We start from the raw sequence: 20,293 nt of genomic DNA, 5'->3' as shown, positions 1-20,293 counted from the left end.
ATCAGTGTGGGATGGGTAATCGAGCAAAAGTTTGAGATTTTTTGAGCATTTTTTAAGTTTGGGTTTTAGGGCCAAAAATATAAAAAATCTGTGATGCCGGCATCACAAAATTTTCAGATTTCGGGTCAACAAATTTTGGGTGATTTTATGGTTTCAAATGATACAGAAAGGAATACTGAACACATTTTATCAGAGTGGGACGGGTAATCGAGCAAAAGTTTGAGATTTATTGAGCATTTTGTAAGTTTGGGTTTTTGGGCCAAAATTAAAAAAATCTGTGATGCCGGCATCACAAAATTTTCAGATTTCGGGTCAACAAATTTTGGGTGATTTTATGGTTTCAAATGATACAGAAAGGACTACTGAACACATTTTATCAGTGTGGGACGGGTAATCGAGCAAAAGTTTGAGATTTATTTAGCATTTTTTAAGTTGGGGTTTTAGGGCTAAAATTATAAAAAATCTGTGATGCCGGCATCACAAAATTTTCAGATTTCGGGTCAACAAATTTTGGGTGATTTTATGGTTTCAAATGATACAGGAAGGACTACTGAACGCATTTTATCAGAGTGGGATGGGTAAACGAGGAAAAGTTTGAGATTTATTGAGCATTTTGTAAGTTTGGGGTTTTGGGCCAAAATTATAAAAAAAATCTGTGATGCCGGCATCACAAAATTTTCAAATTTTGGGTCAACAAATTTTCGGTGATTTTATGGTTTCAAATGATACAAAAAGGACTACTGAACACGTTTTATCAGTGTGGGATGGGTAATCGAGCAAAAGTTTGAGATTTATTGAGCATTTTGTAAGTTTGGGGTTTTGGGCCAAAATTAAAAAAATCTGTGATGCCGGCATCACAAAACTTTCAGATTTCGGGTCAACAAATTTTCGGTGATTTTATAGTTTCAAATGATACAGAAAGGACTACTGAACACATTTTATCAGTGTGGGATATCTAATCGAGCAAAAGTTTGAGATTTATTGAGCATTTTGTAAGTTTGAGTTTTTGGGCCAAAATTTAAAAAAATCAAAAAATTTTCAGATTTCGGGTCAACAAATTTTCGGTGATTTTATGGTTTCAAATGATACAGAAAAGACTACTGAACACATGTTATCAGTGTGGGACGGGTAATCGAGCAAAAGTTTGAGATTTATTGAGCATTTTGTAAGTTTGGGTTTTTGGGCCAAAATTAAAAAAATCTGTGATGCCGGCATCACAAATTTTTCAGATTTCAGGTCAACAAATTTTCGGTGATTTTATGGTTTCAAATGATACAGAAAGGGCTACTGAACACATTTGATCAGTGTGGGATAGCTAATCGAGCAAAATTTTGAGATTTATTGAGCATTTTGGAAGTTTGAACTTTTGGGCCAAAATTTAAAAAAAAAAAAAAAAATTTCACATTTCGGGTCAACAAATTTTCGGTGATTTTATGGTTTCAAATGATACAGAAAGGACTACTGAACACATTTTATCAGTGTGGGATAGCTAATAGAGCAAAAGTTTGAGATTTATTGAGCATTTTGTAAGTTTGAGTTTTTGGGCCAAAATTTAAAAAAAATCACAAAATTTTCAGATTTCGGGTCAACAAATTTTCGGTGATTTTATGGTTTCAAATGATACAGAAAGGACTACTGAACACATGTTGTCAGTGTGGGATGGGTAATCGAGAAAAAGTTTGAGAATTATTGAGCATTCTGTAAGTTTGGGTTTTTGGGCCAAAATTTAAAAAATCTGTGATGCCGGCATCACAAAATTTTCAGATCTCGGGTCAACAAATTTTCGGTGATTTTATGGTTTGAAATGATACAAAAAGGACTACTGAACACATTTTATCAGTGTGGGACGGGTAATCAAGCAAAAGTTTGAGATTTATTGAGCATTTTGTAAGTTTGGGTTTTTGGGCCAAAATTAAAAAAATCTGTGATGCCGGCATCACAAAATTTTCAGATTTCGGGAAAACAAATTTTGGGTTATTTTATGGTTTCAAATGACACAGAAAGGACTACTGAACACATTTTATCAGTGTGGGATGGATAATCAAGCAAAAGTTTGAGATTTATTGAGCATTTTGTAAGTTTGGGTTTTTGGGAAAAAATTTTTAAAATCTGTGATGCCGGCATCACAAAATTTTCAGATTTCGGGTCAACAAATTTTGGGTGATTTTAAGGTTTCAAATGATACAGAAAGGACTACTAACCACATTTTGTCGGTGTGGGATGGGTAAACGAGCAAAAGTTTGAGATTTATTGACAATTTTGTAAGTTTGGAGTTTTGGTCCAAAATCCAAAAAATCTGTGATGCCGGCATCACAAAATTTTCAGATTTCGGGTCAACAAATTTTGGGTTATTTTATGGTTTCAAATGATACAGAAAGGACTACTGAACACATGTTGTCAGTGTGGGATGGGTAATCGAGAAAAAGTTTGAGAATTATTGAGCATTCTGTAAGTTTGGGTTTTTGGGCCAAAATTTAAAAAATCTGTGATGCCGGCATCACAAAATTTTCAGATCTCGGGTCAACAAATTTTCGGTGATTTTATGGTTTGAAATGATACAAAAAGGACTACTGAACACATTTTATCAGTGTGGGACGGGTAATCAAGCAAAAGTTTGAGATTTATTGAGCATTTTGTAAGTTTGGGTTTTTGGGCCAAAATTAAAAAAATCTGTGATGCCGGCATCACAAAATTTTCAGATTTCGGAGCTACAAATTTTGGGTGATTTTATGGTTTCAAATGATACAGAAAGGACTACTGAGCACATTTTGTCAGTGTGGGATGGGTAAACGAGCAAAAGTTTGAGATTTATTGAGCATTTTGTAAGTTTGAGTTTTTGGGCCAAAATTTAAAAAAAATCACAAAATTTTCAGATTTCGGGTCAACAAATTTTCGGTGATTTTATGGTTTCAAATGATACAGAAAGGACTACTGAACACATGTTGTCAGTGTGGGATGGGTAATCGAGAAAAAGTTTGAGAATTATTGAGCATTCTGTAAGTTTTGGTTTTTGGGCCAAAATTTAAAAAATCTGTGATGCTGGCATCACAAAATTTTCAGATCTCGGGTCAACAAATTTTCGGTGATTTTATGGTTTGAAATGATACAAAAAGGACTACTGAACACATTTTATCAGTGTGGGACGGGTAATCAAGCAAAAGTTTGAGATTTATTGAGCATTTTGTAAGTTTGGGTTTTTGGGCCAAAATTAAAAAAATCTGTGATGCCGGCATCACAAAATTTTCAGATTTCGGGAAAACAAATTTTGGGTTATTTTATGGTTTCAAATGACACAGAAAGGACTACTGAACACATTTTATCAGTGTGGGATGGATAATCAAGCAAAAGTTTGAGATTTATTGAGCATTTTGTAAGTTTGGGTTTTTGGGAAAAAATTTTTAAAATCTGTGATGCCGGCATCACAAAATTTTCAGATTTCGGGTCAACAAATTTTGGGTGATTTTAAGGTTTCAAATGATACAGAAAGGACTACTAACCACATTTTGTCGGTGTGGGATGGGTAAACGAGCAAAAGTTTGAGATTTATTGACAATTTTGTAAGTTTGGAGTTTTGGTCCAAAATCCAAAAAATCTGTGATGCCGGCATCACAAAATTTTCAGATTTCGGGTCAACAAATTTTGGGTTATTTTATGGTTTCAAATGATACAGAAAGGACTACTGAACACATGTTGTCAGTGTGGGATGGGTAATCGAGAAAAAGTTTGAGAATTATTGAGCATTCTGTAAGTTTGGGTTTTTGGGCCAAAATTTAAAAAATCTGTGATGCCGGCATCACAAAATTTTCAGATCTCGGGTCAACAAATTTTCGGTGATTTTATGGTTTGAAATGATACAAAAAGGACTACTGAACACATTTTATCAGTGTGGGACGGGTAATCAAGCAAAAGTTTGAGATTTATTGAGCATTTTGTAAGTTTGGGTTTTTGGGCCAAAATTAAAAAAATCTGTGATGCCGGCATCACAAAATTTTCAGATTTCGGGAAAACAAATTTTGGGTTATTTTATGGTTTCAAATGACACAGAAAGGACTACTGAACACATTTTATCAGTGTGGGATGGATAATCAAGCAAAAGTTTGAGATTTATTGAGCATTTTGTAAGTTTGGGTTTTTGGGAAAAAATTTTTAAAATCTGTGATGCCGGCATCACAAAATTTTCAGATTTCGGGTCAACAAATTTTGGGTGATTTTAAGGTTTCAAATGATACAGAAAGGACTACTAACCACATTTTGTCGGTGTGGGATGGGTAAACGAGCAAAAGTTTGAGATTTATTGACAATTTTGTAAGTTTGGAGTTTTGGTCCAAAATCCCAAAAATCTGTGATGCCGGCATCACAAAATTTTCAGATTTCGGGAAAACAAATTTTGGGTTATTTTATGGTTTCAAATGATACAGAAAGGACTACTGAGCACATTTTGTCAGTGTGGGATGGGTAAACGAGCATTTTGGAAGTTTGAACTTTTGGGCCAAAATTTAAAAAAAACCACAAAATTTTCAGATTTCGGGTCAACAAATTTTCGGTGATTTTATGGTTTCAAATGATACAGAAAGGACTACTGAACACATTTTATCAGTGTGGGATAGCTAATAGAGCAAAAGTTTGAGATTTATTGAGCATTTTGTAAGTTTGAGTTTTTGGGCCAAAATTTAAAAAAAATCACAAAATTTTCAGATTTCGGGTCAACAAATTTTCGGTGATTTTATGGTTTCAAATGATACAGAAAGGACTACTGAACACATGTTGTCAGTGTGGGATGGGTAATCGAGAAAAAGTTTGAGAATTATTGAGCATTCTGTAAGTTTGGGTTTTTGGGCCAAAATTTAAAAAATCTGTGATGCCGGCATCACAAAATTTTCAGATCTCGGGTCAACAAATTTTCGGTGATTTTATGGTTTGAAATGATACAAAAAGGACTACTGAACACATTTTATCAGTGTGGGACGGGTAATCAAGCAAAAGTTTGAGATTTATTGAGCATTTTGTAAGTTTGGGTTTTTGGGCCAAAATTAAAAAAATCTGTGATGCCGGCATCACAAAATTTTCAGATTTCGGGAAAACAAATTTTGGGTTATTTTATGGTTTCAAATGACACAGAAAGGACTACTGAACACATTTTATCAGTGTGGGATGGATAATCAAGCAAAAGTTTGAGATTTATTGAGCATTTTGTAAGTTTGGGTTTTTGGGAAAAAAATTTTAAAATCTGTGATGCCGGCATCACAAAATTTTCAGATTTCGGGTCAACAAATTTTGGGTGATTTTAAGGTTTCAAATGATACAGAAAGGACTACTAACCACATTTTGTCGGTGTGGGATGGGTAAACGAGCAAAAGTTTGAGATTTATTGACAATTTTGTAAGTTTGGAGTTTTGGTCCAAAATCCCAAAAATCTGTGATGCCGGCATCACAAAATTTTCAGATTTAGGGGCTACAAATTTTGGGTGATTTTATGGTTTCAAATGATACAGAAAGGACTACTGAGCACATTTTGTCAGTGTGGGATGGGTAAACGAGCAAAAGTTTGAGATTTATTGAGCATTTTGTAAGTTTGGGTTTTTGGGCCAAAATTACAAAAAATCTGTGATGCCGGCATCACAAAATTTTCAGATTTCGGGTCAACAAATTTTGGGTGATTTTATGGTTTCAAATGATACAGAAAGGACTACTGAACACATTTAATCAGTGTGGGACGGGTAATCGAGCAAAATTTTGAGATTTATTGAGCATTTTGTAAGTTTGGGTTTTTGGGCCAAAATTAAAAAAATCTGTGATGCCGGCATCACAAAATTTTCAGATTTCGGGTCAACAAATTTTCGGTGATTTTATGGTTTCAAATGATACAGAAAGGACTACTGAACACATTTTATCAGTGTGGGATAGCTAATAGAGCAAAAGTTTGAGATTTATTGAGCATTTTGTAAGTTTGAGTTTTTGGGCCAAAATTTAAAAAAAATCACAAAATTTTCAGATTTCGGGTCAACAAATTTTGGGTGATTTTATGGTTTCAAATGATACAGAAAGGACTACTGAACACATTTTATCAGTGTGGGATGGGTAAACGAGCAAAAGTTTGAGATTTATTGAGCATTTTGTAAGTTTGGGTTTTTGGGCCAAAATTACAAAAATCTGTGATGCCGGCATCACAAAATTTTCAGATTTCGGGGCTACAAATTTGGGGTGATTTTATGGTTTCAAATGATACAGAAAGGACTACTGAACACATTTTATCAGTGTGGGACGGGTAATCGAGCAAAAGTTTGAGATTTATTGACAATTTTGTAAGTTTGGAGTTTTGGTCCAAATTCCCAAAAATCTGTGATGCCGGCATCACAAAATTTTCAGATTTCGGGGCTACAAATTTTGGGTGATTTTATGGTTTCAAATGATACAGAAAGGACTACTGAGCACATTTTGTCAGTGTGGGATGGGTAAACGAGCAAAAGTTTGGGATTTATTGAGCATTTTGTAAGTTTGGGTTTTTGGGCCAAAATTAAAAAAATCTGTGATGCCGGCATCACAAAAATTTCAGATTTCGGGTCAACAAATTTTGGATGATTTTATGGTTTCAAATGATACAGAAAGGACTACTGAACACATTTTATCAGTGTGGGATAGCTAATCGAGCAAAAGTTTGAGATTTATTGAGCATTTTTTAAGTTTGGGTTTTAGGGCCAAAATTATAAAAAATCTGTGATGCCGGCATCACAAAATTTTCAGATTTCGGGTCAACAAATTTTGGGTGATTTTATGGTTTCAAATGATACAGAAAGGACTACTGAACACATTTCATCAGTGTGGGATGGGTAAACGAGCAAAAGTTTGAGATTTATTGAGCATTTTGGAGGTTTGGGTTTTTGGGCCAAAATTTAAAAAATCTGTGATGCCGGCATCACAAAATTTTCAGATTTCGGGTCAACAAATTTTGGGTGATTTTATGGTTTCAAATGATACAGAAAGGACTACTGAAGACATTTTATCAGAGTGGGATGGGTAAACGAGCAAAAGTTTGAGATTTATTGAGCATTTTGTAAGTTTGGGGTTTTGGGCCAAAATTATTAAAAAAATCTGTGATGCCGGCATCACAAAATTTTCAGATTTCGGGTCAACAAATTTTGGGTGATTTTATGGTTTCAAAAGATACAGAAAGGACTACTGAACACATTTTATCAGTGTGGAACGGGTAATCGAGCAAAAGTTTGAGATTTATTGAAAATTTTGTAAGTTTGGAGTTTTGGTCCAAAATCCCAAAAATCTGTGATGCCGGCATCACAAAATTTTCAGATTTCGGGGCTACAAATTTTGGGTGATTTTATGGTTTCAAATGATACAGAAAGGACTACTGAACACATTTTATCAGTGTGGGACGGGTAATCGAGCAAAAGTTTGAGATTTATTGACAATTTTGTAAGTTTGGAGTTTTGGTCCAAATTCCCAAAAATCTGTGATGCCGGCATCACAAAATTTTCAGATTTCGGGGCTACAAATTTTGGGTGATTTTATGGTTTCAAATGATACAGAAAGGACTACTGAGCACATTTTGTCAGTGTGGGATGGGTAAACGAGCAAAAGTTTGGGATTTATTGAGCATTTTGTAAGTTTGGGTTTTTGGGCCAAAATTATAAAAATCTGTGATGCCGGCATCACAAAATTTTCAGATTTCGGGTCAACAAATTTTGGATGATTTTATGGTTTCAAATGATACAGAAAGGACTACTGAACACATTTTATCAGTGTGGGATGGGTAAACGAGCAAAAGTTTGAGATTTATTGAGCATTTTGTAAGTTTGGGTTTTTGGGCCAAAATTACAAAAAATCTGTGATGCCGGCATCACAAAATTTTCAGATTTCGGGTCAACAAATTTTGGGTGATTTTATGGTTTCAAATGATACAGAAAGGACTACTGAACACATTTAATCAGTGTGGGACGGGTAATCGAGCAAAATTTTGAGATTTATTGAGCATTTTTAAGTTTGGGTTTTTGGGCCAAAATTAAATAAATCTGTGATGCCGGCATCACAAAATTTTCAGATTTCGGGTCAACAAATTTTCGGTGATTTTATGGTTTCAAATGATACAGAAAGGACTACTGAACACATTTTATCAGTGTGGGATAGCTAATAGAGCAAAAGTTTGAGATTTATTGAGCATTTTGTAAGTTTGAGTTTTTGGGCCAAAATTTAAAAAAAATCACAAAATTTTCAGATTTCGGGTCAACAAATTTTCGGTGATTTTATGGTTTCAAATGATACAGAAAGGACTACTGAACACATGTTATCAGTGTGGGATGGGTAATCGAGCAAAAGTTTGATATTTATTGAGCATTCTGTAAGTTTCGGTTTTTGGGCCAAAATTTAAAAAATCTGTGATGCCGGCATCACAAAATTTTCAGATTTCGGGTCAACAAATTTTGGGTGATTTTATGGTTTCAAATGATACAGGAAGGAGTACTGAACACATTTTATCAGTGTGGGATGGGTAATCGAGCAAAAGTATGAGATTTATTGAGCATTTTGTAAGTTTGGGTTTTTGGGCCAAAATTAAAAAAATCTGTGATGCCGGCATCACAAAATTTTCAGATTTTGGGTCAACAAGTTTTGGATGATTTTATGGTTTCAAATGATACAGAAAGGACTACTGAACACATGTTGTCAGTGTGGGATGGGTAATCGAGCAAAAGTTTGAGATTTATTGAGCATTCTGTAAGTTTGGGTTTTTGGGCCAAAATTTAAAAAATCTGTGATGCCGGCATCACAAAATTTTCAGATCTCGGGTCAACAAATTTTCAGTGATTTTATGGTTTCAAATGATACAGAAAGGAATACTGAACACATTTTATCAGTGTGGGACGGGTAATCGAGCAAAAGTTTGAGATTTATTGAGCATTTTGTAAGTTTGAGTTTTTGGGCCAAAATTATAAAAAATCTGTGATGCCGGCATCACAAAATTTTCAGATTTCGGGTCAACAAATTTTGGTTTATTTTATGGTTTCAAATGACACAGAAAAGACTACTGAACACATTTTATCAGTGTGGGATGGATAATCAAGCAAAAGTTTGAGATTTATTGAGCATTTTGTAAGTTTGGGTTTTTGGGAAAAAAATTTTAAAATCTGTGATGCCGGCATCACAAAATTTTCAGATTTCGGGTCAACAAATTTTGGGTGATTTTAAGGTTTCAAATGATACAGAAAGGACTACTAACCACATTTTGTCGGTGTGGGATGGGTAAACGAGCAAAAGTTTGAGATTTATTGACAATTTTGTAAGTTTGGAGTTTTGGTCCAAAATCCCAAAAATCTGTGATGCCGGCATCACAAAATTTTCAGATTTCGGGGCTACAAATTTTGGGTGATTTTATGGTTTCAAATGATACAGAAAGGACTACTGAGCACATTTTGTCAGTGTGGGATGGGTAAACGAGCAAAAGTTTGGGATTTATTGAGCATTTTGTAAGTTTGGGTTTTTGGGCCAAAATTAAAAAAATCTGTGATGCCGGCATCACAAAATTTTCAGATTTCGGGTCAACAAATTTTGGATGATTTTATGGTTTCAAATGATACAGAAAGGACTACTGAACACATTTTATCAGTGTGGGATAGCTAATCGAGCAAAAGTTTGAGATTTATTGAGCATTTTTTAAGTTTGGGTTTTAGGGCCAAAATTATAAAAAATCTGTGATGCCGGCATCACAAAATTTTCAGATTTCGGGTCAACAAATTTTGGGTGATTTTATGGTTTCAAATGATACAGAAAGGACTACTGAACACATTTCATCAGTGAGGGATGGGTAAACGAGCAAAAGTTTGAGATTTATTGAGCATTTTGGAGGTTTGGGTTTTTGGGCCAAAATTTAAAAAATCTGTGATGCCGGCATCACAAAATTTTCAGATTTCGGGTCAACAAATTTTGGGTGATTTTATGGTTTCAAATGATACAGAAAGGACTACTGAAGACATTTTATCAGAGTGGGATGGGTAAACGAGCAAAAGTTTGAGATTTATTGAGCATTTTGTAAGTTTGGGTTTTAGGGCCAAAATTATAAAAAATCTGTGATGCCGGCATCACAAAATTTTCAGATTTCGGGTCAACAAATTTTGGGTGATTTTATGGTTTCAAATGATACAGAAAGGACTACTGAACACATTTCATCAGTGTGGGATGGGTAAACGAGCAAAAGTTTGAGATTTATTGAGCATTTTGGAGGTTTGGGTTTTTGGGCCAAAATTTAAAAAATCTGTGATGCCGGCATCACAAAATTTTCAGATTTCGGGTCAACAAATTTTGGGTGATTTTATGGTTTCAAATGATACAGAAAGGACTACTGAACACATTTTATCAGAGTGGGATGGGTAAACGAGCAAAAGTTTGAGATTTATTGAGCATTTTGTAAGTTTGGGGTTTTGGGCCAAAATTATAAAAAAAATCTGTGATGCCGGCATCACAAAATTTTCAGATTTCGGGTCAACAAATTTTGGGTGATTTTATGGTTTCAAATGATACAGAAAGGACTACTGAACACATTTTATCAGTGTGGGACGGGTAATCGAGCAAAAGTTTGAGATTTATTGAAAATTTTGTAAGTATGGAGTTTTGGTCCAAAATCCCAAAAATCTGTGATGCCGGCATCACAAAATTTTCAGATTTCGGGGCTACAAATTTTGGGTGATTTTATGGTTTCAAATGATACAGAAAGGACTACTGAACACATTTTATCAGTGTGGGACGGGTAATCGAGCAAAAGTTTGAGATTTATTGACAATTTTGTAAGTTTGGAGTTTTGGTCCAAATTCCCAAAAATCTGTGATGCCAGCATCACAAAATTTTCAGATTTCGGGTCAACAAATTTTGGGTGATTTTATGGTTTCAAATGATACAGAAAGGACTACTGAACACATTTCATCAGTGTGGGATGGGTAAACGAGCAAAAGTTTGAGATTTATTGAGCATTTTGGAGGTTTGGGTTTTTGGGGCAAAATTTAAAAAATCTGTGATGCCGGCATCACAAAATTTTCAGATTTCGGGTCAACAAATTTTGGCTGATTTTATGGTTTCAAATGATACAGAAAGGACTACTGAACACATTTTATCAGAGTGGGATAGCTAATCGAGCAAAAGTTTGAGATTTATTGAGCATTTTTTAAGTTTGGGTTTTAGGGCCAAAATTATAAAAAATCTGTGATGCCGGCATCACAAAATTTTCAGATTTCGGGTCAACAAATTTTGGGTGATTTTATGGTTTCAAATGATACAGAAAGGACTACTGAACACATTTCATCAGTGAGGGATGGGTAAACGAGCAAAAGTTTGAGATTTATTGAGCATTTTGGAGGTTTGGGTTTTTGGGCCAAAATTTAAAAAATCTGTGATGCCGGCATCACAAAATTTTCAGATTTCGGGTCAACAAATTTTGGGTGATTTTATGGTTTCAAATGATACAGAAAGGACTACTGAAGACATTTTATCAGAGTGGGATGGGTAAACGAGCAAAAGTTTGAGATTTATTGAGCATTTTGTAAGTTTGGGTTTTAGGGCCAAAATTATAAAAAATCTGTGATGCCGGCATCACAAAATTTTCAGATTTCGGGTCAACAAATTTTGGGTGATTTTATGGTTTCAAATGATACAGAAAGGACTACTGAACACATTTCATCAGTGTGGGATGGGTAAACGAGCAAAAGTTTGAGATTTATTGAGCATTTTGGAGGTTTGGGTTTTTGGGCCAAAATTTAAAAAATCTGTGATGCCGGCATCACAAAATTTTCAGATTTCGGGTCAACAAATTTTGGGTGATTTTATGGTTTCAAATGATACAGAAAGGACTACTGAGCACATTTTGTCAGTGTGGGATGGGTAAACGAGCAAAAGTTTGGGATTTATTGAGCATTTTGTAAGTTTGGGTTTTTGGGCCAAAATTAAAAAAATCTGTGATGCCGGCATCACAAAATTTTCAGATTTCGGGTCAACAAATTTTGGATGATTTTATGGTTTCAAATGATACAGAAAGGACTACTGAGCACATTTTGTCAGTGTGGGATGGGTAAACGAGCAAAAGTTTGGGATTTATTGAGCATTTTGTAAGTTTGGGTTTTTGGGCCAAAATTAAAAAAAATCTGTGATGCCGGCATCACAAAATTTTCAGATTTCGGGTCAACAAATTTTGGATGATTTTATGGTTTCTAATGATACAGAAAGGACTACTGAACACATTTTATCAGTGTGGGACGGGTAATCGAGCAAAAGTTTGAGATTTATTGACAATTTTGTAAGTTTGGAGTTTTGGTCCAAAATCCCAAAAATCTGTGATGCCGGCATCACAAAATTTTCAGATTTCGGGGCTACAAATTTTGGGTGATTTTATGGTTTCAAATGATACAGAAAGGACTACTGAGCACATTTTGTCAGTGTGGGATGGGTAAACGAGCAAAAGTTTGGGATTTATTGAGCATTTTGTAAGTTTGGGTTTTTGGGCTAAAATTAAAAAAATCTGTGATGCCGGCATCACAAAATTTTCAGATTTCGGGTCAACAAATTTTGGATGATTTTATGGTTTCAAATGATACAGAAAGGACTACTGAACACATTTTATCAGTGTGGGATAGCTAATCGAGCAAAAGTTTGAGATTTATTGAGCATTTTTTAAGTTTGGGTTTTAGGGCCAAAATTATAAAAAATCTGTGATGCCGGCATCACAAAATTTTCAGATTTCAGGTCAACAAATTTTGGGTGATTTTATGGTTTCAAATGATACAGAAAGGACTACTGAACACATTTCATCAGTGTGGGATGGGTAAACGAGCAAAAGTTTGAGATTTATTGAGCATTTTGGAGGTTTGGGTTTTGGGGCCAAAATTTAAAAAATCTGTGATGCCGGCATCACAAAATTTTCAGATTTCGGGTCAACAAATTTTGGGTGATTTTATGGTTTCAAATGATACAGAAAGGACTACTGAAGACATTTTATCAGAGTGGGATGGGTAAACGAGCAAAAGTTTGAGATTTATTGAGCATTTTGTAAGTTTGGGGTTTTGGGCCAAAATTATAAAAAAAATCTGTGATGCCGGCATCACAAAATTTTCAGATTTCGGGTCAACAAATTTTGGGTGATTTTATGGTTTCAAAAGATACAGAAAGGACTACTGAACACATTTTATCAGTGTGGAACGGGTAATCGAGCAAAAGTTTGAGATTTATTGAAAATTTTGTAAGTTTGGAGTTTTGGTCCAAAATCCCAAAAATCTGTGATGCCGGCATCACAAACTTTTCAGATTTCGGGGCCACAAATTTTGGGTGATTTTATGGTTTCAAATGATACAGAAAGGACTACTGAACACATTTTATCAGTGTGGGACGGGTAATCGAGCAAAAGTTTGAGATTTATTGACAATTTTGTAAGTTTGGAGTTTTGGTCCAAATTCCCAAAAATCTGTGATGCCGGCATCACAAAATTTTCAGATTTCGGGGCTACAAATTTTGGGTGATTTTATGGTTTCAAATGATACAGAAAGGACTACTGAGCACATTTTGTCAGTGTGGGATGGGTAAACGAGCAAAAGTTTTGGATTTATTGAGCATTTTGTAAGTTTGGGTTTTTGGGCCAAAATTAAAAAAATCTGTGATGCCGGCATCACAAAATTTTCAGATTTCGGGTCAACAAATTTTGGATGATTTTATGGTTTCAAATGATACAGAAAGGACTACTGAACACATTTTATCAGTGTGGGACGGGTAATCGAGCAAAAGTTTGAGATTTATTGAGCATTTTTTAAGTTTGGGTTTTAGGGCCAAAATTATAAAAAATCTGTGATGCCGGCATCACAAAATTTTCAGATTTCGGGTCAACAAATTTTGGGTGATTTTATGGTTTCAAATGATACAGAAAGGACTACTGAGCACATTTTGTCAGTGTGGGATGGGTAAACGAGCAAAAGTTTGGGATTTATTGAGCATTTTGTAAGTTTGGGTGTTTTGGCCAAAATTATAAAAAAATCTGTGATGCCGGCATCACAAAATTTTCAGATTTCGGGTGAACAAATTTTCGGTGATTTTATGGTTTCAAATGATACAGAAAGACATTTTATCAGAGTGGGATGGGTAAACGAGCAAAAGTTTGAGATTTATTGAGCATATTGTAAGTTTGGGGTTTTGGGCCAAAATTATAAAAAAAATCTGTGATGCCGGCATCACAAAATTTTCAGATTTCGGGTCAACAAATTTTGGGTGATTTTATGGTTTCAAATGATACAGAAAGGACTACTGAACACATTTTATCAGTGTGGGACGGGTAATCGAGCAAAAGTTTGAGATTTATTGAAAATTTTGTAAGTTTGGAGTTTTGGTCCAAAATCCCAAAAATCTGTGATGCCGGCATCACAAAATTTTCAGATTTCGGGGCTACAAATTTTGGGTGATTTTATGGTTTCAAATGATACAGAAAGGACTACTGAGCACAGTTTGTCAGTGTGGGATGGGTAAACGAGCAAAAGTTTGGGATTTATTGAGCATTTTGTAAGTTTGGGTGTTTTGGCCAAAATTATAAAAAAATCTGTGATGCCGGCATCACAAAATTTTCAGATTTCGGGTGAACAAATTTTCGGTGATTTTATGGTTTCAAATGATACAGAAAGGACTACTGAACACATTTTATCAGTGTGGGATAGCTAATCGAGCAAAAGTTTGAGATTTATTGAGCATTTTGTAAGTTTGAGTTTTTGGGCCAAAATTAAAATAAATCACAAAATTTTCAGATTTCGGGTCAACAAATTTTCGGTGATTTTATGGTTTCAAATGATACAGAAAGGACTACTGAACACATTTTATCAGTGTGGGATAGTTAATAGAGCAAAAGTTTGAGATTTATTGAGCATTTTGTAAGTTTGAGTTTTTGGGCCAAAATTTAAAAAAAATCACAAAATTTTCAGATTTCGGGTCAACAAATTTTCGGTGATTTTATGGTTTCAAATGATACAGAAAGGACTACTGAACACATGTTATCAGTGTGGGATGGGTAATCGAGCAAAAGTTTGAGATTTATTGAGCAATCTGTAAGTTTCCGTTTTTGGGCCAAAATTTAAAAAATCTGTGATGCCGGCATCACAAAATTTTCAGATTTCGGGTCAACAAATTTTCGGTGATTTTATGGTTTCAAATGATACAGGAAGGAGTACTGAACACATTTTATCAGTGTGGGATGGGTAATCGAGCAAAAGTATGAGATTTATTGAGCATTTTGTAAGTTTGGGTTTTTGGGCCAAAATTAAAAAAATCTGTGATGCCGGCATCACAAAATTTTCAGATTTCGGGTCAACAAATTTTGGATGATTTTATGGTTTCAAATGATACAGAAAGGACTACTGAACACATTTTATCAGTGTGGGATAGCTAATCGAGCAAAAGTTTGAGATTTATTGAGCATTGTTTAAGTTTGGGTTTTAGGCCCAAAATTATAAAAAAATCTGTGATGCCGGCATCACAAAATTTTCAGATTTCGGGTCAACAAATTTTGGGTGATTTTATGGTTTCAAATGATACAGAAAGGACTACTGAACACATTTCATCAGTGTGGGATGGGTAAACGAGCAAAAGTTTGAGATTTATTGAGCTTTTGGAGGTTTGGGTTTTTGGGCCAAAATTTAAAAAATCTGTGATGCCGGCATCACAAAATTTTCAGATTTCGGGTCAACAAATTTTGGGTGATTTTATGGTTTCAAATGATACAGAAAGGACTACTGAACACATTTTATCAGAGTGGGATGGGTAAACGAGCAAAAGTTTGAGATTTATTGAGCATTTTGTAAGTTTGGGGTTTTGGGCCAAAATTATAAAAAAAATCTGTGATGCCGGCATCACAAAATTTTCAGATTTCGGGTCAACAAATTTTGGGTGATTTTATGGTTTCAAATGATACAGAAAGGACTACTGAACACATTTTATCAGTGTGGGATGGGTAATCGAGCAAAAGTTTGAGATTTATTGACAATTTTGTAAGTTTGGAGTTTTGGTCCAAAATCCCAAAAATCTGTGATGCCGGCATCACAAAATTTTCAGATATCGGGGCTACAAATTTTGGGTGATTTTATGGTTTCAAATGATACAGAAAGGACTACTGAGCACATTTTGTCAGTGTGGGATGGGTAAACGAGCAAAAGTTTGGGATTTATTGAGCATTTTGTAAGTTTGGGTTTTTGGGCCAAAATTAAAAAAATCTGTGATGCCGGCATCACAAAATTTTCAGATTTCGGGTCAACAAATTTTGGATGATTGTATGGTTTCAAATGATACAGAAAGGACTACTGAACACATTTTATCAGTGTGGGATAGCTAATCGAGCAAAAGTTTGAGATTTATTGAGCATTTTTTAAGTTTGGGTTTTAGGGCCAAAATTATAAATAATCTGTGATGCCGGCATCACAAAATTTTCAGATTTCGGGTCAACAAATTTTGGGTGATTTTATGGTTTCAAATGATACAGAAAGGACTACTGAACACATTTCATCAGTATGGGATGGGTAAACGAGCAAAAGTTTGGGATTTATTGAGCATTTTGTAAGTTTGGGTGTTTTGGCCAAAATTATAAAAAAATCTGTGATGCCGGCATCACAAAATTTTCAGATTTCGGGTGAACAAATTTTGGGTGATTTTATGGTTTCAAATGATACAGAAAGGACTACTGAACACATTTTATCAGTGTGGGATAGCTAATCGAGCAAAAGTTTGAGATTTATTGAGCATTTTGTAAGTTTGAGTTTTTGGGCCAAAATTAAAATAAATCACAAAATTTTCAGATTTCGGGTCAACAAATTTTCGGTGATTTTATGGTTTCAAATGATACAGAAAGGACTACTGAACACATGTTATCAGTGTGGGATGGGTAATCGAGCAAAAGTTTGAGATTTATTGAGCATTCTGTAAGTTTCGGTTTTTGGGCCAAAATTACAAAAAATCTGTGATGCCGGCATCACAAAATTTTCAGATTTCGGGTCAACAAATTTTGGGTGATTTTATGGTTTCAAATGATACAGAAAGGACTACTGAACACATTTCATCAGTGTGGGATGGGTAAACGAGCAAAAGTTTGAGATTTATTGAGCATTTTGTAAGTTTGGGTGTTTTGGCCAAAATTATAAAAAAATCTGTGATGCCGGCATCACAAAATTTTCAGATTTCGGGTGAACAAATTTTCGGTGATTTTATGGTTTCAAATGATACAGAAAGGACTACTGAAGACATTTTATCAGAGTGGGATGGGTAAACGAGCAAAAGTTTGAGATTTATTGAGCATATTGTAAGTTTGGGGTTTTGGGCCAAAATTATAAAAAAAATCTGTGATGCCGGCATCACAAAATTTTCAGATTTCGGGTCAACAAATTTTGGGTGATTTTATGGTTTCAAATGATACAGAAAGGACTACTGAACACATTTTATCAGTGTGGGACGGGTAATCGAGCAAAAGTTTGAGATTTATTGAAAATTTTGTAAGTTTGGAGTTTTGGTCCAAAATCCCAAAAATCTGTGATGCCGGCATCACAAAATTTTCAGATTTCGGGGCTACAAATTTTGGGTGATTTTATGGTTTCAAATGATACAGAAAGGACTACTGAGCACAGTTTGTCAGTGTGGGATGGGTAAACGAGCAAAAGTTTGGGATTTATTGAGCATTTTGTAAGTTTGGGTGTTTTGGCCAAAATTATAAAAAAATCTGTGATGCCGGCATCACAAAATTTTCAGATTTCGGGTGAACAAATTTTCGGTGATTTTATGGTTTCAAATGATACAGAAAGGACTACTGAGCACATTTTGTCAGTGTGGGATAGCTAATCGAGCAAAAGTTTGAGATTTATTGAGCATTTTGTAAGTTTGAGTTTTTGGGCCAAAATTAAAATAAATCACAAAATTTTCAGATTTCGGGTCAACAAATTTTCGGTGATTTTATGGTTTCAAATGATACAGAAAGGACTACTGAACACATTTTATCAGTGTGGGATAGTTAATAGAGCAAAAGTTTGAGATTTATTGAGCATTTTGTAAGTTTGAGTTTTTGGGCCAAAATTTAAAAAAAATCACAAAATTTTCAGATTTCGGGTCAACAAATTTTCGGTGATTTTATGGTTTCAAATGATACAGAAAGGACTACTGAACACATGTTATCAGTGTGGGATGGGTAATCGAGCAAAAGTTTGAGATTTATTGAGCAATCTGTAAGTTTCCGTTTTTGGGCCAAAATTTAAAAAATCTGTGATGCCGGCATCACAAAATTTTCAGATTTCGGGTCAACAAATTTTCGGTGATTTTATGGTTTCAAATGATACAGGAAGGAGTACTGAACACATTTTATCAGTGTGGGATGGGTAATCGAGCAAAAGTATGAGATTTATTGAGCATTTTGTAAGTTTGGGTTTTTGGGCCAAAATTAAAAAAATCTGTGATGCCAGCATCACAAAATTTTCAGATTTCGGGTCAACAAATTTTGGATGATTTTATGGTTTCAAATGATACAGAAAGGACTACTGAACACATTTTATCAGTGTGGGATAGCTAATCGAGCAAAAGTTTGAGATTTATTGAGCATTGTTTAAGTTTGGGTTTTAGGCCCAAAATTATAAAAAAATCTGTGATGCCGGCATCACAAAATTTTCAGATTTCGGGTCAACAAATTTTGGGTGATTTTATGGTTTCAAATGATACAGAAAGGACTACTGAACACATTTCATCAGTGTGGGATGGGTAAACGAGCAAAAGTTTGAGATTTATTGAGCATTTTGGAGGTTTGGGTTTTTGGGCCAAAATTTAAAAAATCTGTGATGCCGGCATCACAAAATTTTCAGATTTCGGGTCAACAAATTTTGGGTGATTTTATGGTTTCAAATGATACAGAAAGGACTACTGAACACATTTTATCAGAGTGGGATGGGTAAACGAGCAAAAGTTTGAGATTTATTGAGCATTTTGTAAGTTTGGGGTTTTGGGCCAAAATTATAAAAAAAATCTGTGATGCCGGCATCACAAAATTTTCAGATTTCGGGTCAACAAATTTTGGGTGATTTTATGGTTTCAAATGATACAGAAAGGACTACCGAACACATTTTATCAGTGTGGGATGGGTAATCGAGCAAAAGTTTGAGATTTATTGACAATTTTGTAAGTTTGGAGTTTTGGTCCAAAATCCCAAAAATCTGTGATGCCGGCATCACAAAATTTTCAGATATCGGGGCTACAAATTTTGGGTGATTTTATGGTTTCAAATGATACAGAAAGGACTACTGAGCACATTTTGTCAGTGTGGGATGGGTAAACGAGCAAAAGTTTGGGATTTATTGAGCATTTTGTAAGTTTGGGTTTTTGGGCCAAAATTAAAAAAATCTGTGATGCCGGCATCACAAAATTTTCAGATTTCGGGTCAACAAATTTTGGATGATTGTATGGTTTCAAATGATACAGAAAGGACTACTGAACACATTTTATCAGTGTGGGATAGCTAATCGAGCAAAAGTTTGAGATTTATTGAGCATTTTTTAAGTTTGGGTTTTAGGGCCAAAATTATAAAAAATCTGTGATGCCGGCATCACAAAATTTTCAGATTTCGGGTCAACAAATTTTGGGTGATTTTATGGTTTCAAATGATACAGAAAGGACTACTGAACACATTTCATCAGTATGGGATGGGTAAACGAGCAAAAGTTTGGGATTTATTGAGCATTTTGTAAGTTTGGGTGTTTTGGCCAAAATTATAAAAAAATCTGTGATGCCGGCATCACAAAATTTTCAGATTTCGGGTGAACAAATTTTGGGTGATTTTATGGTTTCAAATGATACAGAAAGGACTACTGAACACATTTTATCAGTGTGGGATAGCTAATCGAGCAAAAGTTTGAGATTTATTGAGCATTTTGTAAGTTTGAGTTTTTGGGCCAAAATTAAAATAAATCACAAAATTTTCAGATTTCGGGTCAACAAATTTTCGGTGATTTTATGGTTTCAAATGATACAGAAAGGACTACTGAACACATGTTATCAGTGTGGGATGGGTAATCGAGCAAAAGTTTGAGATTTATTGAGCATTCTGTAAGTTTCGGTTTTTGGGCCAAAATTACAAAAAATCTGTGATGCCGGCATCACAAAATTTTCAGATTTCGGGTCAACAAATTTTGGGTGATTTTATGGTTTCAAATGATACAGAAAGGACTACTGAACACATTTCATCAGTGTGGGATGGGTAAACGAGCAAAAGTTTGAGATTTATTGAGCATTTTGTAAGTTTGGGTTCTGGGGCCAA

The 20,293-nt window shown here is 34.7% G+C and overlaps 2 protein-coding genes across 5 annotated transcripts in view; both read right to left on the bottom strand.

Annotated features, from left to right (window-relative positions):
- LOC139936626 (uncharacterized) overlaps positions 1-20,293 on the bottom strand; it is a 124,581-nt gene that overhangs the window by 20,991 nt on the left and 83,297 nt on the right. The gene's annotated exons all lie outside the window — the stretch shown is intronic.
- Positions 1-20,293, bottom strand: part of LOC139936624 (E3 ubiquitin-protein ligase MYCBP2-like) — a 242,586-nt gene that overhangs the window by 183,327 nt on the left and 38,966 nt on the right. The window lies entirely within an intron of this gene.

Source organism: Asterias amurensis, chromosome 4, assembly GCF_032118995.1.
Source record: "Asterias amurensis chromosome 4, ASM3211899v1".
Classification (NCBI taxonomy): domain Eukaryota; kingdom Metazoa; phylum Echinodermata; class Asteroidea; order Forcipulatida; family Asteriidae; genus Asterias; species Asterias amurensis.
The sequence above is the reverse complement of the archived record's forward strand: the minus strand, read 5'-3'. Positions and strand labels throughout refer to the sequence as shown.